This window comes from Macaca mulatta, chromosome 10 (genome assembly GCF_049350105.2).
Source record: "Macaca mulatta isolate MMU2019108-1 chromosome 10, T2T-MMU8v2.0, whole genome shotgun sequence".
NCBI lineage: Eukaryota > Metazoa > Chordata > Mammalia > Primates > Cercopithecidae > Macaca > Macaca mulatta.
Window position 1 is genome coordinate 36194871 of NC_133415.1, and position 23619 is coordinate 36218489.

At 45.0% G+C, this 23619-nt stretch overlaps 1 long non-coding RNA gene and 1 pseudogene across 2 annotated transcripts in view; both read left to right on the forward strand.

Annotated features, from left to right (window-relative positions):
• LOC114670407 (immunoglobulin lambda-like polypeptide 1) overlaps positions 1–1694 on the forward strand; it is a 127234-nt pseudogene extending 125540 nt beyond the window's left edge. The window contains exon 4 of the transcript XR_013399688.1: positions 1078–1694. The product of XR_013399688.1 is annotated as an immunoglobulin lambda-like polypeptide 1 (transcript). The remainder of the gene's footprint in view (positions 1–1077) is intronic.
• Positions 1695–3066: 1372 nt separating this feature from the next.
• On the forward strand, positions 3067–18003 carry LOC114670409 (uncharacterized). Its single transcript, XR_013399689.1, has 4 exons — positions 3067–4611; positions 7560–7680; positions 9466–9563; positions 16664–18003. It is a non-coding gene; the product is annotated as an uncharacterized LOC114670409 (long non-coding RNA).
• Positions 18004–23619: the final 5616 nt, after the last annotated feature.

Sequence of the window (23619 nt, forward strand, 5' to 3'; positions counted from 1 at the left end):
GACAGAGGCCAGTTCTGATGAGGGACCCTGCAGTAGCCTTAGAGACAGTCCCCAGGAGCCCAGGGTCTAGGCTGAGGGCTGGATGCTCCTCCAGCCTGGGAGGGCCACACGGGGGCCTGGGGACACAGGGGTCACCCCAAGGGGAGACCAATGGAAGGCACAGAGAGGACTCTGGGTCTAGGCTGTAGCTCTGTGGCTTGCGCTGGGTCAGGACCTGGGGACACCGAGGAACAGATGAGACTGGGTGAGGTCCGAGAGTCCCAGGACAGTTACAAGAAAGGAGAGGGTCTCTTGGGGCAGAGAAGTGTCTGTCCCTGGAGTCCCGTCACCTCTGGGGTCCAGTATCTCTGTTCATGGGTTGACCTCCCACCTTCATTGGAGGAAGGGCACCTTAGACTCAGGAGGTGACTAGCGGGGAGTAAATGTGGGTGCAGAGAACTCCAGGGCCACCAGGTGAAGTCCAGGGCATCAGAGGCTGCTGGGGTGGGCATGGGGACTGTGGTGACCGAAGTCTGGGCAAGCAGTCCCAAGAACCCAGCGGATGTGAAGGATCCTGTGGTCGGGCTGGTGGGACGGGGGCGACGGCAGAGCCCCAGGGTTTGTCTGGGTGGAGCCTGTGGTTTACCAGGAGAGGTGAGTGGGCCAAGCTGGGGCACAGCCTGTTGCCCCAGGGGACGGGAGGCTCCAGGCCATGCCAGGCCTGGGCCTTCCCACACCGTGCCAGGACAGGTTTGTGTGCTGTGGGAGAGACTCCTAGATTCTAAACTCAGACTCCGGAAACCAGGAAGGAGGGAGCACAACCTGCCCTGGGTACACACGGGAAAACCGAGGCTGCCGAGGAAATGACTGGGCCAGGATGCCTGGAGAAGGTGACTTGGGAAGGCCCCTAGGAAGGTGCAGGGTTGTCTGCTCTCCAGCGGGCTCCAGTGGAAAGGAGGGAATTAAGAGGGAGGGAGAGACCCTGGGTGGACCAGATGGCCACACCATGAACCCTCCCAGAGACTTTAGACAAGAGAGAGGCGCTCCACAACACCGCACACTCCCTGTCATCTCTTACCCCTTCCTCTGTTCACACAGGTCAGCCAAAGGCCACCCCCTCAGTCACTCTGTTCCTGCCATCCTCTGAAGAGCTCCAAGCCAACAAGGTCACACTGGTGTGTCTCATGAGTGCTTCTATCCAGGAATCTTGACGGTGCCCTGGAAGGGAGATGGTACCCCCATCACCCAGGGCGTGGAGATGACCACGCCCTCCAAACAGAGGAACAAGTGCATGGCCAGCAGCTACCTGAGCCTGACGCCTGAGCAGTGGAGATCCCGCAACATCTTCAGCTGCCAGGTCACGCATGAAGGGAGCACCGTGGAGAAGACAGTGGACCCTGCAGAATGTACTACTTTGAATAGGTCTTAATAGGTTTTAATTTTTAATTATTTTTAAATTGATTTCAGAAGTCTTCTACAATATGGATGAAACTTGAAGATATTATACTTAGTGAAATAGGCCAGCCACAAACAAATGTCACCGTGGAGAAGACAGTAGCCCCTACAGAATGTTCATAGGTTTCCAACCCTCAACCCACCTACAGGGGCCTGGAGCTGCAGGATCCCAGGGGAGGGGTCTTTCTGCATCCCAAGCCATCCAGCCCTTCTCCCTGTAGCCAGTAAACCCTCAATAAACATCCTTTGTCAACTAGAAATCCTGCTGCCTCTCTTCATTTCTTATCTCTCATATAATTTGATGCTTCTCCTGGGTGCTCAGTGTGGCATTGGGGGAATCCTGGCACCAGTGGGAAAGCAGCCTGGAGGAGAGGATCACAGGCTCCCAGGCATGTCCCCTGGGGAAATAGGCCAGGATAGGAGGAGTCGTCTCACTGAACACCGGTCCATCCATTCTCTCCCACCTCCCCTTCCTCCTTGCAGCTTATCCTCCAACTCGCTGCCTGCCTTCTGGAGGGAGCTATTTCTGGCTGAGCCTCCAGATACACCCTCTGTCCTTGTCCTGGACCTTCTCCCCACCCATGGCCTCTCTTTCCTCAGCCTGGAAATCCTACTCTGGGCCTGGAGTCCCTCTGCTTCTGGCTCTGCCCCCTGGAATGCCGTCCTTCCTCTCTGTCCAACTCCCCACCCACAAGGGCTGGGCTGTCTAGGACACTCCAACACCATCAAATTCATGAGCTCTTAAATTTTGGGCCTACCTTGATTTTTCACCTGACAGCAGGTTCAGAGGTGTGAGAAAAATAGGAGAAAACCAGGAAGGAAACACACATGAAAGGCCTGCAAGAGGCTAAGGATCCTTGCAAAAGATAGGCTCTGAGCTCCCCAGGAACCAGTGCAAAAAGGGTAATAGGTGCTCCATCATTTGTTTCTTCTTTTTTTTTTTTTTAGATGGAGTCTCGCTGTGTCACCCAGGCTGGAGTGCAATGGCACGATCTTAGCTCACCGTAACCTCTGCCTCCCAGGTTCAACCAGTTCTCCTGCCTCAGCCTCCTGAGTAGCTAGGATTACAGGTACATGCCAGAATGCCTGGCTAATTTTTGTATTTTTGTTAGAGACAGGATTTCACCATGTTGTTCAGGCTGGTGTGCTCCATCATTTCAAAGAGATTAAACAAGTCTTTGCTTGAGGGAAGTTGGTGTTTTATTTATTTATTTTTTTTTTGAGACGGAGTCTCGCTGTGTGGCCCAGGCTGGAGTGCAGTGGCCTGATCTCGGCTCACTGCAAGCTCCACCTCCCGGGTTCACGCCATTCTCCCGCCTCAGCCTCCGAGTAGCTGGGACTACAGGCGCCCGCCACCACGCCTGGCTAGTTTTTTTGTATTTTTAGTAGAGACGGGGTTTCACCGTGTTAGCCAGGATGGTCTCGATCTCCTGACCTTGTGATCCACCCACCTCGGCCTCCCAAAGTGCTGGGATTACAGGCTTGAGCCACCGCGCCCGGCCAAATTGGTGTTTTCAATGCTGAGGACAGGCATCTCATCATAATTAAAAGTGGGGATGTGTTTTACCCAAGGCCTCACTACTGATGGGATTTGGGCTCTGACATGTGCACAGGTGACTGCCTGGCAGCCCTAGGACATGGAGATTTTCTCAGATGTTTGGCGCAGAAAGTCACTGGTCATCTTGGGAGGAAGCATCATTTTTGGGAAACACTTCTCCATTGGATCCTGAGCCTTAGATGGAAAACCAGGTCCTGTGTTGGGAATTTCTCTGGGAGGCTCCCTGGGTCTGGGGCTCCAGCTGCTCTCTGAGAAGAAGGTGTGGGAGGAGAGAACATGGCCCAGCCACACCCAGCCCCTCTTGCATGGTTCCTGCTGAGCAGGGTGTTAGAGGGGTGGGGACACCAGCAGTGGTCAGGCCTGTGTTTCTGTGGGTGGGACCAGGGAGGGACACTCGGGGCATCCTAGGGAGTCTCTCCGATGGCTCCTGTTTGACTTTCCTGTGGCTGCTGTCACAAATGACCGCTAATTTAGAGGCTTAAAACATCACATGTTGATTCTCTCCCTGGTGTGGAGTCAGACATCCAAAATGAACCCTAGAGTCTAAAATCAGGGTGCCAGCCAGGCCAGGCTCCTTCTGAGGGCTCTGGGGAGAATCCATTTCCAGGATTTTTCCAGCTTCTAGAGGACACCCTGGGCTCCTGGCCCCTTCCTCCAACTTCAAAGCCAGAGCTCAGCATCTTCAAGTCTCTCTCCCACTCTTCTCTCTCCCTCCCCCCACCGTCTTCTCTCACCCTCCTTCTTTCTCTCCCTTTCTTTCCCTCCACCCCCACACCTGCTCTCACTCTGACCCTCCTGCCTCCTTCTTTCCCTTATAAAGACCGCACCTTGGACCCACCCAGATAACCCAGGATCATCTTCCACCTCAGGCTCCTTCACATCCTCACATCTGTAAAGTCCCTGTGGCCACACAACACAGCACATGGACAGGTCTCCTGGGCCCTAATTCAGCCACCCACAGCTCCTTTCCCTCCTTCCTCTCTCCTCCGGGTATAAGAAGGGAATGCAGAGAGGTTGTCAATGAATACACTAACAGTTAGATGCAAGGAGTGTGCTCTAATGTTGGATAGCAGAGTAGGGTGACTATGGTTAGCAATAATGTATTGTATATTTCAAAATAGCTATAAGAGAGAACTTCAAATATACTCAACACATAGAAATGATAAATACTCCAGGCCATACCCCAGATACACTGACTTGATGATGACATGTTGGATGCACGGAACCAAGCAGCACATGTGCCTCACAGAAATGTCCAATATTATGTATCAGTGTAATATTTTCTATGAATAAGAAAGGCAAAAAAAGAAGTTAAGCATAAACTAGCTATTTGACTTAGCAATTCCAGCCCTAGGAATTTATTTAGAAGAAATGAAAGCATGTGTTCAAAAAGACATATACATAAACGTTCTCAGCAACCTCATTCACTACAGGCAACAACTGGAAACAACCCAAGTGTCCGTCAGCTAGAGAATGGATAGACCCATGTGGTCTGTGCATACAGTGGAGCGCTGCTCAGTTATACAAAGAAAAGAAACTATGGATACAGACCGCAGGAGGGATGAACTTCAAAACGTTACAGGAAGTGAAAAGTAAAACTCCACAAGGGAAGTTGGTGGGTATGGACATAGTTTTGAACTGGCAGAATTTTACTGTGTTCATTGGGGTATTAGGTATTGAGTCCCTGTTGACCAGGTACTGTGTTAGGTACAGCAGTTACAGAAATGAGAAGCAGACACCAGCTCCATTGTGATGAGACTTACCTGATCAGCGTTTCTGATGAACACTCAGGTACCCTGACTCTCACTGCTCACATTTGCAGGCTTTACTTAATGCCACTTAAACCTCCCTATTCCCCAAGTCTTCTTTCTTTTCTATTTTGTTTTTTAGATAGAGTCTTGCTGTCACCCATGCTGGAGTGCAGTGGCACCACTTTGACTCACCGCAAAGTCCATCTCCTGGGTTCAAGCAATTCTTCTTCCTCAGCCTCCTGAATAGCTGGGATTATAGGTGCCCACCACCACACCCAGCTAATTTTTGTATTTTTAGTAGAGATGGGGTTTTGCCATGTTGGCAAGGCTGGTCTCGAACTCCTCCTGACCTCAGGTGATCCGCCTGCGTAGGCCTCCCAAAGTGTTGGGATTACAGGTGTGAGCCACCGCACCCGGCCCCCGAGTCTCCTTTCTTTCCAACTCCACTCATTAGACACAGCTTTTTAAAGCAATCCCTGCCATACCCATGGCTTCAATTGTTTTTTATATGCTCTGATGACTATACAATTTAAATGTCATCTTTATATAACAGCTTTATTTTACAGGACACCTCATTCACTATGATTGTAAATTCAAAGTTACTCTAAGAAAGTAATAAATAAAAAGTTGTCATATATTAATATGTAAATTTTAGGAAATTTCTGTAATGGTTTGATTTCATGTTTGTATTTTTTAAAACATGAGTTGTGATATCACAGAGTGGAGTTAGCCTACAGAGGTTTCTACCTAACTTTCTAGCAGAGAGCTCCATTTCAATGCAATACTTGAGTCCAAAACTATCTTTCTTTTTTTGAGACGGAGTGTCGCTCTGTCACTCAGGCTATTGTGCAGTGGCATGATCTCGGCTCACTGCAAACTCCGCCACCTGGGTCCAAGTGATTCTCCTGCCTCAGCCTCCCGAGTAGCTGGTACTACAGGCACCCGCCATCGCACCCGGCTAATTTTTGTAATTTTAGTAGAGCTGGAGTTTCACCATGTCGGCCAGGCTGGTCTCGAACTCCTGACCTCATAATCCACCCAGCTTGACCTCCCAAAGTGCTGGGATTACAGGCGTGAGTCATTGTGCCCAGCTGAAAACTATCTTATTCCCCATACCTATTCCTCTTGCTACATTCTCTGTGTAGGAGAAAGGCATTGCTATTTACCCAGTCCTTCAAACTAGAGCCTCAGCAGCCTATTTTTCCTTTTACTTGTCCTGTTTTTCCACATCTAATCATCTAGCACCTCCTGTTCTGTCTCCCCACAAGACTTTTCCATCCATTGCAGTCATTTCCACTGCCTTTAGCCTTACCTGTTCTTCCAGATGAACATAATGTCTCTCTCTTTTTTTTTTTTTTTTTGAGACAGAATCTCTCTCTGTCATCCAGGCTGGAGTTCAATGGCATGATCTTGGCTCACTGCAACCTGTAACTCCTGGGTTCAAACAATTCTCCTGCCTCAGGCTCTTGAGTAGATGGGCCTACAGGTGCCCGCCACCATGCCAGGCTAATTTTCATATTTTTAGTAGAGATGGGGTTTCACCATGTTAGCCAGGCTGGTCTGGAACTCATGACCTCAAATGATCCACCTACCTCGGCCTCCCAACGTAATGTGTCTTAATTGGTCCCATTGCTTCCGTCAGTCCTCTATTGTGCAGAGACCTCACAGCAAACACATCTGATAGGGACTTCTCACCTTTGTGTGGTTCATTGTCTCTCATGTTTCCAGGATAAAATTTAAACTCTACTTAAACTCTACTGCTGGACAGTGAATGAGCCTTGGTATTCCAGGTTCATCCACTGTCCAGCAGTGTAGCCTCAGACAACTCTAAGCCTTTGTTTGCTCACCTGCCTGAACTCACTGAGCGGTTGTGGGACCTTGGGGAAGTTACTTGACTTTCCCATCCAGATTTATGCTGTAAACTGTGTACAATGGGACTGTTTCTGAGGGTTAAATGAGTATGCCACAGTTGGAACACTGTCAGGCACATAATGCTTGCTAGATGTTGACTATTCATCTTTATCCTATGAGGACAATGGTACCCCACTATGGGGTTCTTAATTTTGTATAAGAAGATAATGCTTTATGATTTGTTAGTGAAAGAAATATCTGAGGCTGGGCGTGATGGCTCATGCCTGTCATAGCAGCACTTTGGGAGGCCGAGTCGGGTGGATCACCTGAGGTCAGGAGATCAAGACCAGCCTGACCAACATAGTGCAACCCTCATCTCTACTAAAAATACAAAAATTAGCCAGATGCAGTGGCACGTGCCTGTAGTCCCAGCTGCTCAGGAAGCTGAGGCTGAAGAATCGCTTGAACCTTGGAGGTGGAGGTTGCAGTGAGCCAAGATCATGCCACTGCACTTCAGCCTGGTCAACAGAGCAACACTCCATCTCAAAAAATAAATAAGTAAATAAAAGAAACATCTGAGTACCCCTGCCATGGAAAGAAAAAACAGAGGGAGAAAAGGGAGTTGGTAAGTCATAGCATTACAGAGCTGGGAAGGATGTGTTCAGTCCCTATTTTATAGACCAGGAGGGGAAAGTGTGATGTGTCCCAGGCTTTCATTCAGGATACACAGCCATGACTCTCTATTGAGAGTGGGACCAGTGCCCTGGGAGTAGCTATGGTGGAGTTGCAGATAAGAACTAACACTTATAAGACAGGAGAGAAGCATTTAGTTACAAAAGTAGTCAAAAACTTGTGTATAACTACATTTGGTGAGCAAATGAAAGCTGTCAGACTCCGAAAAACAGAAATGCTCCTGGAACTGACTTAGTAAATGGGTTTTTTTTTTTTTTTTTTTTTTTCTTGAGACTTTCACCTTTGTCAGCCAGGCTGGAGTGCAATGGTGTGATCTTGGCTCACTGCGCAACCTCTGCCTCCTGGATTCAAGCACTTCTCCTGCCTCAGCCTCCCGAGTAGCTGGGATTACAGGTGCCCACCACCACACTAAGCTAGTGTTTTGTATTTTTAGTAGAGACGGGGTTTCACCATGTTGGCCAGGCTGGTCTTGAATTCCTGACCTCAGGTGATCCACCCCCTCAGACTCCCAAAGTGCTAGGATTACAGTCATGAGCCACCACTCCCGGTTGTACCAGGGTTTTCTATTGAGTTTCTTGCTGAGGGTGACTTCCAGTAATAACTCCCCCGCACTTTCCTCAGGACTGGAAAGCTCAGGCAGCCCAGGGTGAATAAAAGCCTGAGTAGTGCAGTCATCACAGAGGGGCAGGGTGGCCACAAGGTGGGCAACAGCAGGGATGGGCATTGTGAGGTATTGCATGGGGCTGTGGGGCTGGACATTGTGTCACTAGCCTGACCTGGCTGTTTCCTGGTAAGCAGGTGACATAGGAAGCTTTGTGGTTATAAGCATCAGCCAGGGCCAGCAGCCCTCAGTTGGTAGCTGATAGTGGAAGGAGGAGGAGCTCCAACTCTGCTGTCTCACAGCAGTTTTTGTGCCTCTTGGCACTTGTGTTCGTTTATTTTTCAATGAAGACAGCAGGTCCCCGACTCCATAGACCAGCCAGTTTGGGAGGTGGCGGCAGAGTAAGGGCTGAGGCCCCAGATCTGCCTGGGGTCAGGCTGCTTCTACAAGTGTTGTGCCAGCCTCAGTAGTGTGGCTGCTAGGACAGCACCATTTCAGTTTCATCGAAGTCTCAGGCAGGAGTGGAGAGGAGTGTGGGTGCCCCATGGGGTGTGTACTGACCTGTTGTATTGACTCCACCTGTAGCTGGTTCAGGGGGAAGGTGGCACCCTGTTATGAATCTGATATTTATGAGGCTGTGGCTGCTGCAACATCAGAATCCACTACCGTAGAGCCTGGAAAGTTGGATGTGGGAGCCACAGAGGGCCACAGCCTCCCAAAGTGCTGGGATTACAGGTGTTAGCCAGAGTGCTCAGCCAAAAAAATAATTTTTATGTAAACTAGTTAACCAAAAATCACCCCCATACTCGTGAACATTTTTTCATGGTAGAAAGTGTTCAAAGTCACGTCTCTCAGCTTCACTGGTGCAGGTAGAGCTGGCTGTGTGAGCTTGGCCTGTTTGAATGAAGCTTGATTTTTAGGGAATCTCACCAGGGAGAGTCACACAGGAGCTGCTGAAGCCCCTGATCACAGGGCCCCAAAAGGGTGTGTAGAAGTCATTTCAGAAGATGACTTACAAATGGGAAATCATCACTATTTTTAATTATAGCATTTTAATATTGAATTTTTAAATGATCTCTATGAAAAAGAATTGTGATTAATAGAATAGAATAATTTGGGTAAAATTGAGTCCATTTCACCCATAAAATAGGCTTTTAATCAAGTAATAAATCCTTTAAAATAGATGCTAAATGTGGCATCAGCATAATTAGATCCTAGTGTACTGACATGGTCTTGAATACATTAAGAAAAGGCTGTTTGTTTTGTAGACTTTCAAAACATTTGAGAGGCAGGAAAGCACTCTTCCATTGACCCTCAGTGTGCATTTATTTCCATTTTTGGTTGATTGCTTTGTGTTGCTGCCCGATGCCTCTAGTACAAGTCCAAGACCTCCATGTCTCATGTCTTTCCTGCTCCCATCCTCTGCCATCCCTCTTCCCCTTAGGGGAATAGCCCAGCATCAACTCAGTCCATGCTTGTTAATCAACCACCTCCATACACCACATCCAGCAAAGCTCCCTGAGTGACTCATAGTCACCAACCTCCGGTGCACTGATCTTTCCTCTGTGTCCTTCCAGCTCTTCCTGAGGATGGCCTGTTTTTAAGATGTTCACCACAATGCAAAGATGAAGATGATGATGAAGATGGTGATGATGATGATGATGGTGATGTCCAGGTAAGACCCACATTTTTGGCTTCCACAGCAATCTTGCTTTCCTAATTCTTCTCAATTAATTTTGATTTGAAAACCTGGAAATGCACATTATGTACACTGTACACTATTGTCTTTGTGGGGCTGGAATTCAGTAGGAGTGTCTTCCCAACTGATACTTGGTATGCTATGCTGCTTCTAAATGACAGCATCCATTATCAACTGGAATACTGAAGCATTTTCCACAATACCAGTTTTCCTCCTTGGATGAAGCATTGTGCATTTGCATATCAAATTAAATTTAAAGGTAAATTCTGTGAATAGAGGTCTTGTTTTTCTATAGCTATCCTCTGTGCTAGTCTTTGGGGATTTTGACCTATGACTCAATCACTGTACTGCCTTCTGGTTTTTTATCATTGTCCAGAGAATAACAGATCTGTGTGAAGCGCACAGCAGAATCTGATTCTCATGTTTTCTTTTATATAATTGCAGATAAGAGCTTGGAAAGAAAGCGATATGTACCATGAAATAACTCACTTCCTGAGGAGAAAACTTGCTAGCTTCATTGTAGAGAAACCTGATTCTGGGTTCCTGCTGGGAAAGAGGCTTGGGGTTTTCCTGAAAGTGATTTTGCCAGTATAGAACTCTGGCCCGAGAAGCTGTAGGAAGGTTTGTCAACCCAGAAGAAAGATTTGGGGATCATGTATGAAACCGTGTGGGTTGGGAGACTAACCCATCATTCAGCTTCAGCTAAAGTAGGAGGAGTGGGTGAGTCACTCTGATGACTTATCCTGCTGGTTTTGTTTCTAAAGACTTGACGCTGGAGAGTATAAGTGACAAGGAGACTCATCCAGTCCCAGGAGCCTCCAGGTTATCCCTGCTGATTTTGAGGAGGGGCTGAAGGAGGGCATTTGAAATCAGAAGGAAAATGGAAATATGTGTGAGGTCTGGCTTGTTGTTTTCAGTTTCTTGGCATCATGGTAAGAACTGTCTGTATGGGCTATGAGGGTGCTGCATTCATGAGAGATTCTCTTTGCAGTCCACTTGCTCTTTTCTTCCTGTGGAACATCAGAGCCTTTGGTTTAGATTAATCAACACTCCTTGGGATCAGTCACAAGGGGTGTAGGCTTAAGTACTGCGTGTCATCTGTGTTGAACCTAGAGACACAGTTCTTCTGCTGTGTGCCAAGGAGAAATCGAGAATCACCCTCTGAACTTTCAGGACTTGTTAGTGCACATTCATGTTTCTGTCCTCACTGTGCACTCCTGGTTTAAAGGGATCTCCCGGGGTGGATGGCGGAGTGAATATTCACTCTGGGCTCACTGGTAAAACTCCAGTTTCCTTTGAAGGGAGGAGGAAAATTTGACCTTGAGCACACTTCTAGCCTCCACTTCCCAATCCAGTCACAGATTCTGAGATGAGGCTTCTTTCTCCCCAGTTCTCTAATTTTGGGGGAAGCCAAGAATTTCTTCCCACAAAAGATAGTATCACACTATTTCCTGTTTTCAAAAATTTGGCTTTGGTTTTATTTTCTAAGTTGATATTCATCACTTGAGTTCTAGACTTTTTCTTTTTCTTTCTTTGTTTTCTTTTTTTTGGGCTGGAGTCTTGCTCTGTTACCCAGGCTTGAGTGCAGTGGCAGGATATTGGCTCACTGCAAGCTCTGCATCCCAGGTTCATGCCATTCTCCTGCCTTGACCTCCTGAGTAGCTGGGAGTACAGGCACCTGCCAACACACTTGGCTAAGTTTTTGCATTTTTGACAGAGACAGGGTTTCACCATGTTGGCCAGGCTGGTCACAAACTCCTGACCTCAGGTGATCTGACTGCCTCAGCCTCCCAAAGTGATCAGATTATAGACGTGAGCAACCATGCCTGGCCAGGGTTATTTTTAATATAATTGTGTCTATCTCAAGTAATGTTGCTTTGAGTATTTTTGTCAATGGTTTTGGAATAACACCAGCACTCACTTCTGTGGAGTAGACTGTTAGAAGGGGGCATATCTTTCATCATCATAAATCATGCCAAACTCTTTCCTAAATGATGACATCAATTCATGCTCCTCTAACAGCATATGTGAGTAGCCGTTTCTCCAAATCCTCGTGGACTCTTAGTTTTATCTCTTTCTAAAAATTCCATCACTGTGGTTAGTCTTTCATTTGCATAACATATTACTTAACATTGTTACCAAAAAGAAATGTTGTTTTACTCTAACACTGAAGTGCAGTAGGTTTGTTTACACCCGCCTCACCACAAACACCTAAGTAACGCATTGTGCTGACATTCCAACAGTTACGACTTCACTAGGCAAAGGGAAATTTTCCGCTTTGTTATAATCTTATGGGAGCACTGTCATACATGTGGTCTGTCACTGAGCAAAATGTCATTCTGCCCCATATGACTGTAGTTAATAAGCAGGTGCTTAAGTTATAAGAATGAAAATAATAACAGATATAAATTGAGTATCAGATACTCTATGGGCACTTCTATATGTTGCCTCCTTGAAGTGTCACAATTACTTTGAGACAGATTTAGTTTTGCTATAGTCATTATACAGATGAGGAATGTGAGTCTCAGCTATGTAAATTACTCATGAGACACACGAAGAGCTGGATCTCTTTAACACCAAAGGCTAGTCTATAAACTAACATGCTAGTAGCCTGTGGTGGCAAAGTAGACTTACCATAAAATGAAATGTGCTTCCACAGCTGGGTATGTGAGCTTAGTGAGGATGGTGTTACCCATTGCTCCATGGGTCAGAAATTGGTCTTGCTGAAACTTGAATGCAGAAGCTCTTGGCTCAGGGAGTGAAAAGTTACTGACATGTTACACCAGTGCAATTGAGGGATTATGCCTTCATAGAGCATGTGGTTGTTCTCAAGGATTGAGAACAAAGAGAATCAAAGAGAATCACCCAGAGCAAGACTCCATCTCAAAAAAAAAAAATTGCCCATCTAATAGTAAAAGATTAGATACAGTCAACCACACTGGGTCTTACTGTGTAAAAAAAAAAAAATGTACTTTTAGACAGTGATAGGAAAGAAGAAAAAAATTAAAATAGTTGATGTGTTCTATGCAGGACTGTGCAATAAACTGGTTTTAAATAGAAATTTGTATGAAGTTCTTTAGGCAATATGTAAAAATGGAAGGGAAACTTGATGGCAGAGAGCAGCCAGGACCACAGTTGCCTGTGGATGCAGAGTCTGTGGTGGAGCCTGGAATGCACCGCTCATAGACATGAGCAACCATGCCTGGCCAGGGTTATTTTTAATATAATTGTGTCTATCTCAAGTAATGTTGCTTTGAGTATTTTTGTCAATGGTTTTGGAATAACACCAGCACTCACTTCTGTGGAGTAGACTGTTAGAAGGGGGCATATCTTTCATCATCATAAATCATGCCAAACTTTTTCCTAAATGATGACACCAATTCATGCTCCTTTAACAGCATATGTGAGTAGCTCCCCATGGGCAGTCAGTTCAGTGACAGCACCACTCATTTTCTGATCGGTAGGCACCCCACTAGCACATGGAGAGAACAGGGAGGCCTAAGATGAGTCCGGGCCATGAAAGGTCTCCAGGGAGGGGATCGTGAAAGATGTGAAAAGCATCCTGGAGTGGAAGGTAGCCCTGCAGCTTAGTGGTCCAGTTTCCCTCACTGATCTGACTTGGTATAGCATAGAGATGCTCACAGAGCAGCCTCCAGTATCCTCCCACTTCCCTAAAGGCTTAAACACACCATGATGTGTATCAGTTTCTTAAAGAGCACAATAGCAAATGTGCTATTTTGAACAACCAAAATGACAGAGAAGTGGCCTAATTTCCTAGAAGTGTTTCAGGGAGGGGAGGTGGTGAGGCTCCACTGGGGAAATGCTCATGGCCAGAGAAAGATGAGTCCTGAGGACTGGCGGTTGGGCTCAGCCACATGGAGACCACGTAGTGCCCTACAAGAGCAATCTGGTGGTGTGGTGCTGGGGAGGGGAGAAGGCCAGAGCCATAGAACCTGTGCAGAGATTCAGAACCAGAGGGCTCCTCAGAACAGGCACAGGAAATGGTCTGTAAGGACCTGTCCCACTCCAATGAGGGTATGAGGGGCAGGGAGAGAGGAAAGCAGCCCCACATAGGAGGATGCCTAGGGTAGGGAAGCAGGTCTCAGAAGAGCTAGGTTTCAGTCCAGGCAAGAAAGGAAAGAATGTTCCTGGGAGATGCTGAGGCCCTGGGGCCTCCAGAGGGCTTGGAAAAAAGATTTCAGCAGACGGAGTCAGAAAAGGAGTGTTCAGGGCCATGAAGGGGAGGTGAGCTGAGCTTCTTGCAGCCCTTGGTGCAAACAGGGATGAAGGACGTAATGAGATGAGTCCTGAGTCTGAGGCAGAGAGCGGTGAGGAGGCCGTGGGTTTGGAAAGGGAGGGAAGGGTCTGGCTGGGAGAAGCAGTGTTCTGACCCTCTACAGTCCTTCCAGGGAGGATCAGAGTCCAGAGAGGTCCAGGGCTCCCTCCTAACGCTTGCCCAAACCAGTGTACCCCTGGTCAGGAGGGGGTGCTGTGTAGACTGCTGTGGAGTGAGGGAGCAGCTTCTCCTGGGTATAGGACCCCAGGCACCTGCAGGATGCAGGGTTCCAGGCTCCCTCAGATGCCTGCTGATCTGTCTCCTCTGAGGGTTGTAAACAGTGTTCTTGGGCACCCACAATGTACAAGGCGCTTATTTTCAGCATGATGCACCTGGCACTGCCAAAATGATATTTTGGCATTTATGATAGGCACAATTACTATCCCCACTTTAGAGCTAGAAAAACTGAGGCACTGAGCAGTTAATGAACTTGCCCCAGGTTCCGTAGATAAACAGTTCTTCCATAGATAGAACTGGGGTCTCAACACAGCAGGCTCCCTTCATAGTGTGGGCTTATAGCCACTGGCTGTCCCACTACCCTTGTCCAGCCTCAGCTCTCTGGGGTGGCAGTTTGTGCCTTTGGGCTACAGTTGAATGACCAGTTGCCTCTTCCAGACTGGCTCTCATACCTCTTCTGGCAGCAGCTTCTTAAATCCCAGAAACTGATAACGGTGTGGTAAATGGGCCTTGGAGAATGGAGGCAAGGGTGTGGTGCTCAGGACTTCTAGGTCTCAACATAGGCTGTGTTCCTGGCCCTCCCCTTGTAGCAGAGGCACCTCCATCCCTGGCTGATGAGTTCCCACATCTCTAATATCTCCTCAGCCTGGACTGCAGAAGCAGGAGCCCAGGAGATGCTGGCGTGGAGGCTGCTCAGTGGCATGATGTCATGGTGTACAAAGCTGGGAGCCTGCTCTCACTGAAAAGGAATTGTCTTCTTCACCCAGGGTGAAGCCCTCCCAGGAGCTGACCAGGGAGCTGAATTAACAGGGCAGACCAGCACGTGCTACAGGGACATCTGAGGGAGGCTCAAGCTCCGCAGTCAGGCGTTTTCCATGACTTGGCATAGAGAAGCGATTCCTAGGCTCCCCTCCTGGACAGCACCAGGAACGTGCCTTGGAGGTGGCTAGGCTTCAGACCATCCTGGGGGCATGCTTGGGTGACTTTAGAGAATGCAGCTCTTTGCTGGGAAGATCTTAAGGAGGAAACCAGAACCTCTCCCTGTCCTGAGCTGTCATCCTTGGGGGAGCCTCTTGGGACAGAGTCATCCTCAGTCATAAGAACCTGCATCGGGTCTCACCTTTTGCCTCCCTTCCTGCCAGCCAGGGTGGGGAGGGGGCAGACCTGGCTGAGCAGAACCACACCCAGCCACACCCCATGGATCAATCACTGGAGTTTCTGAAACCTGGGTGGTGCCTGGTGCAGCTGCGTTCCTTCCTTCCCAAGTTCCTGCCCCCAGCTTTGCCCATGGAGGTCTCAGTCTTCTCTACATTCTGAGGAAAACTCTTGGCCCCAGCAGAGAGTGAAACTCCAAGGCCATCTCCCACCCACCCCAGCACTGCGTTCAGCCTGTACCATCCAGGACCCAGTGCCTCTGGGCCTGGCATTTAGGCTTTGGCAAAAGAGTGAGAAGAGACATGACTGTGCTCCAGAAACAGAAAGTGCTATTCCAACTTGAAATAAAGAGACTGAGCGCATTGATTCAGGTGCAGAGGTGGCTGATCAGGTCTGACCCAATGAGGGGCTCAGGGTTTCCACTCAATGACATCGATGGCGATCTGGGTCACCTGCTGTAAGGCCTTGCACTCATAAGCTTTGTTGTCATTGTCCTCCTCTGGGACATGGAGGGTATGCACGTGGGCCTGCACAACCTTGCAGCCCTCAGGGGCCTCTGGCAGCATGGTGAGGGCCTTGGTGGCCTTCAGGTACACCCTGCCCATGGGTGAGTGTAGCAGCTTCAGGAGCAGACTGGTGACTTGTGCGTCCAGGGCCACATACTTCTCAGCAGGCCACCAACACAGGGAATTTCTAACAGCCTGTGGGGGCCTCTTCTCACCCCCTCTCACCCCAGCCCTCTTTTGAACCTCATGCCTGCAGTCTCAGGGGAGGTGCCACCCTGTCCCCCTGCTACAGGGATTCCCTGATTCATTCATGCAGTGAGATGCTGAGGCAAGAGTTGGGTTTCCCATCTCAGCACTCTTTTGGACCCGGTAATTCTGAACTTGGGACCAAAACCCCTGCTATGACCTTTGGGTCTGGAGCAGCAAACAGAGCAAAGCCTTGTCCTTAGGAGCTCTCCTTGGGGATGACACAGAAAGTGATGGCAAGGATGGTGGTCACAGTGGACACAGGAGGATGCAGGGAGGCTGGGGAGGCCACAGTTTCAGAGAGAAAGCTCTCTCCTGGAAAGCCACTCTCCTGGTCCCAAGGAAAGGGACTTCTGTCCAAACCTAAGAATGATGAGGCTGGGACAGGGCCTGGGAACATGCATTTCCACAGACCACCCGGGGTCTGGTTCAGGGACCACACTTGGAGAAATACTCACCCAGGCATCTAAAGAGACTCTCAGAAGAAAGAGAAGCCAGGACTTAGGGAAGGCAAGAGGGCCCCCCCAGCAAGGAGATGTGACCACAACCAAGGCAGGGACGCTGGGGGTCGGTGACCGGCCCATCCTCACAATGAGGGGCCCAGTGTGGGAACACCCCCCAACCACCACAAGCTCTGAGTCTTTGTGTTCCCACAGGTTTGAGGCCACGATGTTGACTGTGATCCTGTGTGACCTGGGATGAGACAAGACACTGCGCCTCCATTTCCTCAGCTGTGAAGGCAGACATCACCTTGCTGGAGGGTTTTCTAAATGTGAGGTTTGGAGACAATGCCTGGCACACAGGAGGCACTCAGTGACCGCTGGGTGTCAGGATCATCACCAGTGCTTTTCCTGTTCTCGCCTTCCTCATGGGGAGGAGGTGCCAGACCCTCTCCTGCATCCTCCTGCAGGCAGGGGCCAGCGGGTCCTGGATGAGCTCCTGGAGCTGCTCCTCCCTCTGCAGCTTCCACAGCAGTGAGCAGATCAGACCCTTGCTGATGACACCGTGGGGCCCTGCACGACAGGAAAGGGCACTGAGGGTAGACCAGCCACACCCCTCCCATGCTGGTTGGCCTCAGGGATCAGGAAGGATTTTGCAGAGCAACTGGGTGGGTTTGAAAAGAGAACTTGCAAATTACCCATCACCCCCCAAAGCTGCCTGGCCAGGGGCCTGAGAAGCCAGCAGGAGGCTGTGGGTGAAGCCATGTCAGGGGCTGAGTGAGAGGACAGGAACAGAGGACCCAGGAAGGGCCAGCCTTTTGTCACTGGCATCTCAGGGGGCATCTGCCATAGCAGGGCACAGTGTCCTGAGAGGCAGCAGCCACCCCCGGGAGATCCAGCAGCTCACTGCTTCAGGGCCTACGCCCACCAGGAGACCCTCAGGTCTTCCCTACCACTGCCCTAGAATAGGGGAGCCAACAAAGACCCCCCTTCCCACCCAAAATATTTCAAACGAGTTGGAGACTCACGCCTGGTTATACCAGCCCCTGAGAAGAGCCTGGGTTCAACTCTGAGATGGAAGACCTAGAGTGTAGGTCAGTGTCTCATACACCAACAAGAGCTGTGCCCCAACTAAAGCGATAGGAAGCCATAGGCTCTGGCCAAGGGGTCTTGAAAGGACGTCTGGCTCTGTGGGAAGGGGGTCTCCACATGGCACAGCTGGTGCAGGTACTGGCAGGAGTACAATGAGGCAAGCCTCCCCCATAAACAGGCCCCACCTGGCTCCTCCCAGCTGGAGATGGAAGCCTGGGAGGGAAGTGGTTGGTTCAGCCTGGAGAGCCTGTGGGGCAGGTAAGAGTTGAGAGATTTTATGGAATATGGAGGCCTATGGAGGAGAGAAGCCAGAGGGGTGAGGAGGAACATCAATCCCTAGAGGGGCCTGGGCAGGCACTAGCTTTCACTAAGGAGTTACTATTTTGTCCATCATGAACTTGTTTCAGTTAAATTTTCTTCCTTTTTTTTTTTCTGAGGTCATTTAATAGATGCAGTATACCTAATTCATATGGCTGTATGAGGATTTTTAAAACTACTGTATATAATGCAGAATATTTTAACATCTTTTACTTGGTAGCTACTTACAATCCTTTCTAAATGTAAAACATAAATTATCAAAATGTGAGAATCAGATTTAGAGAGCTGACATAAAATCATCAGTTAGTGACTATTATGACTCAGAGGCGCATATTTCTGCTTTTCATTGGAGACTCAGGGTGCCCTCGCCATTAGTTCCTTTAGCCTTAACAGCAGAGGTTTTTTTCTTAGGGTCATTGAGACTGGGCACATCTCAGAGTTAATATACATTGATAAATTAGTTAAGTAAGAAATAGAAAAAAGCTGAACTCATGAGAAAATTTGAGAAGACAGAGCACATAAACAGGAGCGTAATTCACAATAGTTTAGGTTTAGCTAGCAAAAATAATCCAAAATCTCAGTGACTTAATAAAGATTCAATTGGGCTACATATTTAGAAAGAGTTGAGACACTGCAGAGTGCACAGCAATCAAATTCCAACCAAAAAAAAAAAAAAAAAATTTCCAACCTAATGGAGTTTGTATTCCAATAACATGTCAGCATTTTCATACTTCTAAATCAAATATGTATATTCTTAGATAGGTTTATGAAGATACACTCCAATAGCAGATTGGAGAGCTTCAATTCCTATGTTTGATCCCTTATTAAGCTACTCGTAAGTAAAAACCTTCTATTGTAGTGTAAGTGATATGTAATATATCTCTGTATTAATATATATGTTAATTTGCTCCATATATTCTTTTATCTGGGACACAAGCTGAAAGGATTAGAAATTTCAGCTCTTAAAGTTTGTATGCCCAAAGGGGCACACATAATTTTCCTTCACATTTCATTAGCTAAAACAATCCATATGGTCAAGTCTTTGTCCTTTCAGGTAAAACATAAAATTAACTCCAAACCAAGGAAGAGAATAAGTATGAACAATATTTATCTAACATAAAATTATAAAAATTTCAGTGTGTAAACTAACAAAATCCATCTCATTTCATGAGGTATAAAATGTATAAAATGTTATTTCTTTATAATTTATTAAGTATTTCTTTATGATTTTAAAGGCATTTGGAAAAAATGAAATAAAACAGAAGTCTCATGTTACTCTGGAGCCACAGAATAGAGCCCACATGTTCCATATGGCGTATGGTTCTTGGACTGGGGATATCAATGATTGACATTAGGCATGATGTATGCACATGACCTCGGGAAAGTATTGTATTTATAGAAGGTATAGGATTTTTTTCCTCTGATTTTCTTTTATAATCTTTTCAAATCAATAAGGCTGAATTATAATCATATTTTATAAGTAAAGTTAGATTTGAGCTCCAGCTATATAATAAATTCATTTGAGGTAACCCATTATGAAGGTATGGAACAAATATATTGAAATAAAATTAAAATAATAATTTTATTTTATTAAAATAATTAAAATTAAATTATTTTATTAAATTAAATTAAATTAAAATTTAATTAAAATAATTAAAATTAAAATTATTAAAAAATAAAAATAATTTTATTTTTAATTTTATGTAGCTGGGATTACAGACATGCACCACCATGCCCAGCTAATTTTTGCATTTTTAGTAGAGATGGGGTTTCTCCATGTCGGTCAGGCTGGTCTCAAACACCTCAGGTGATCCACCCGCCTTGGCCTCCCAAAGTGCTGGGATTACAGACGTGAACCACCGTACCCGGCCAAAATTATTTTTAAGAGAAAATACTAATAAAATGAAACAATCAGTATTAAATACATTTTAACTATTAACTATAAATATCTATTTCAAGAGATTTGAGTGAAAATACCATTCTACGTTAAAATAAAAAATATAATGTTCAATAACAATAGTAATAACATGTTCTCAAAGGTTCAAGGGGCTAAACCTAATTAACAAAAGTTAACTATAAACATCTTAAAATTTATCTAATTATCTGAAATAGAAACTTCTGTTCTTTCCTGTATTTCTCCATTTTTCCCATTTCTAATGTCTACTTCTATTCATTTTGTATTTTCCTGTTCTGAGGCCATTTAAAGAGGATATGTCAGGTATTCAGAAAGCCAAGAGCTGAACCTAAATACTCTGAACCTATCTGAACTTAATTTTGTCCAAGTTTTTTTAATGTTTGAAAATTTGTTCAACAGGGGATACTAAGAGGAAACTTTAGGGGTAAAGGGGATTTAGGTTAAACAGACCTAACAGGATTCTTACTGAAGACAGGCCAAGCTGATCAGAAATCATCTGGAGAGTGGTGGGAGATAACAAATTGGATCAGATATCAAAGGTTATCAGTATTGGGAGTGTGGGATTCTCTGCAAGTTTCTTCCTAAACCTGAGAGATGTGGGCCAGACTAGGAAGAACGCTGAAGGCTGAGACCTAGAGGGGCCTTAGAGGATCATGACAAGAATTTTGGCAAGAGGAGAGGCTTTGTCAACACAAACATGTATTCAGCAATATTATCGAGTACAGATGCATGCATATAAAAATACTGAAAGGAAATATAAGAAAATGTTTAAAAATGTTTTAGTGGCTTTATTTATTTTATGTAATTTAAATATATATATAAAATTAAGTTATACTTTGAACACATACTAACACATTCAAAGAGTTAAGTATACATATGGTAATACATAATAGTTACAAAATAAGCAAGGTCTTCATGGAAATGATTTTAGAATTTCCACAGTTTATTACTTAGTGTTTTATTAGCAGGCCTGTAACTTCTTCTACTGCCCATTCATTGCCCATTTTATTAAAAATTCCTCAAGTGGATGCATTGGAATGGAAGAAACACTGACTCTTTCCTTCAAAGAAGGAAACAACAAACCTTGTTTGACAAACCCTGGTCAAATAAGACAAGGATCAAGTGGCCAGTGGTAAAGAAAGTTGGTCAAACTAACGAATGACAGTTTAGATTAAAAGTGAATTTTGTTTAACCCAATTATTCTTATCCTATGCACACAAATTTGAGTTTAAGGTAGTTTGATGTAGATGGTCACCCCATTCCAAAGCCTGGGTCCAAATACCCTAAGGGTACAGGAGGAGCCAGCTTTCTTCAGAAGGTGGCGAGAGCATTGCAAAGTACTGAGGAAAACTTTCTTTAAAGCATCTTTTTTCATCATTCCATATGTTGCTCCTTATAGTTGCAACTGCTCCCCTTATACATGTCTCTTTTGAGACTTCTCACTTATCTAAGGCTCTATTGTTCCTCCTCATCTTATTTTTTTTATACATAGCATAGTCTCTCTCCCTCCTTACCATGCTGAAAAGGCTTCTGACTTGCTGTTCTGGCCAGGAAACATTTCTGCAGTGCATATTGGAGTGGAACGACTTACAGAGTGTCAGGGCAAGTCCTTGCACTTGTTTTATGCTTAGGACACAACACAAAAGACAATTTTCTACGTTAAAGATTGTATGATTTTATCTTGACTTCAGAAACTGGTCATATTTTTTTACTTTAGTTTCTAAGAACTCCAGAGCTGACCTTGAAACAGCTTTAATAATTCCAATGAGACATTTGTTATTTATCCTTTTTAAAAAAGACTTTTCTACTTTAAATCATTTTATTATTGCTCTAAATTTGCCAGGTTCATTTTAGAGTTTTATAAACTGATTTAAAACTAATTTACATTAAGTTGGAATAAAATTAACCAAATTAATACAAACATATCTTATTGTATTTCACTTCTCTTTATTGTGCTTTACAGATATGGCCTTTTTTCCTCTTATTTACAAATGAAATGTTTGTGACAACACTGGTGAAACAAGTATATTGGTATGATTTAGCAAACAGCCTGTGCTCACTTTGTGTCTTGGTTTCACATTTTGGTAATCATCACAATTTTAAAAATATTCCCTTATTATTATATTTGTTACGGTGATCTGTGATCAGTGATCATTAATGTCATGGGAGGTGGAGTTCCTCCAACCTGGGCAACAGAGTAAGACTCCATCTCCAAAAAAAAAAAAAAAAAAAAGGAGTTTTTTTATGTAGAGTACAAAATAATATCTGACCTTAAGGCGTGTGCAAATTTTTCTGAATTAATTAAGACTTAAATATCAACACGAGCGATTGTTTTTGTTACAATCACTAGGTGGATGTTTCGATACTTTCCTCTGAAAAATGCATCTACAAAATTTTCACATAATTTAAAAACATCCACAGATATGTAGCTATGCATTCAGTTTACGGATTAAGAATTCAGCTCCTCAGAAGTAAAAGATTACATGAGAAAATATCTGATATTGAGGTGGCAAGGAATTATAATGTTGACATGTATCCCATTAAAAAGTGCAGACAGTTGTGGCTATCTAAGACATTGGGTATTACTGAGGTGCATCCATGTGCCCGGTGAGAAGACTTCTAAGAGTCCGTTTGGGAATAATGAGAATGTGAGCATTCCCCTCCCAAACACAGTGATTTAGGTCACTTTTATTATTTCAGAAATTCCGGATACTTTACTACTTATATTAAATTGCCCTCGAAAGGATACTTGCCATTACTTAATGTCTAATATGAAGAAAAGACAAATGTATGTGATCTGCAGTGCATAGTAATAATACAAACTGAATAATATATTAAAAATTTTCACTCCACTTTCCATGAAATAAAGCATTGATTCTAAATGTATTCTCTATTTGTCAAAACAAATAGAAACTATTTAGTATTTCATTTATAAAATAAATTAATTAATGATGTCGCCAAGTTAATTTTTTCCTTCTTCCCCCATATCATTTTTGTGTTATATAAGAGAGCATATTTTTCTACTCTACCCTGGAATTAAGAAACAAAACATAAAGTATGATATTTAACCCAAGGCTACCACATTTTTTTCAGTTTATTTAATAGGTTCTCATATATCTGAAAAAGAAAACTTAAGACATAAACATGACCAAACTAAAATAACATACTTTTTCTTCTATTTGCTTTATTTCTTGAATCCAATGATATGTCTTCATCTACCTCTGAGAATACACTTAAAACTACAGAAGCAAATTAACATTCTCCCAATTAACATGTAGTGCAATATTTAAGTTCATCTCATTGAACACATATTGGATGAAATTTACAATACTAAAAGCGCTCTTATAAATACTGCAATGTCTAAATGGAAGACAAGCTAGTCAGGTGGCAGAGTGAACATCATTCTGGTAGGCCTTTTCAAGCTGTCACTTGCAAGATGTTTGGACTGCTGAGAATGTTAGCCATAATTAATCTCAGAGATAGGAGGCTGAGAATGGGTGAGGTGATGTTGAAATGCATGAAATGATGACTAGTCATAGTAAAAGATAATAGATGTGGCCACATTGCTTTGAGAAAATTTAGAGACTATCTTGGGTCACAATGATACATTTCTGCCTTATTTGTGGAATGTGTTGAATGAAATTATGTCACACACATAGACTTCCAGATCCTTGTGTCTAACCTGTTTTCCTTGGCTTTGTAGGAGAACATGTATTCTAATGAAGCTCACTTTAAGGCAAATATTTCTTGAAAATACAAAACTGATAGATACATGTATGCAGGTTTCCTTCTTATATGTCTGTTATAAACAATGAGGTGGTATTTCTCCTTTAGTGTTTAATGTGTT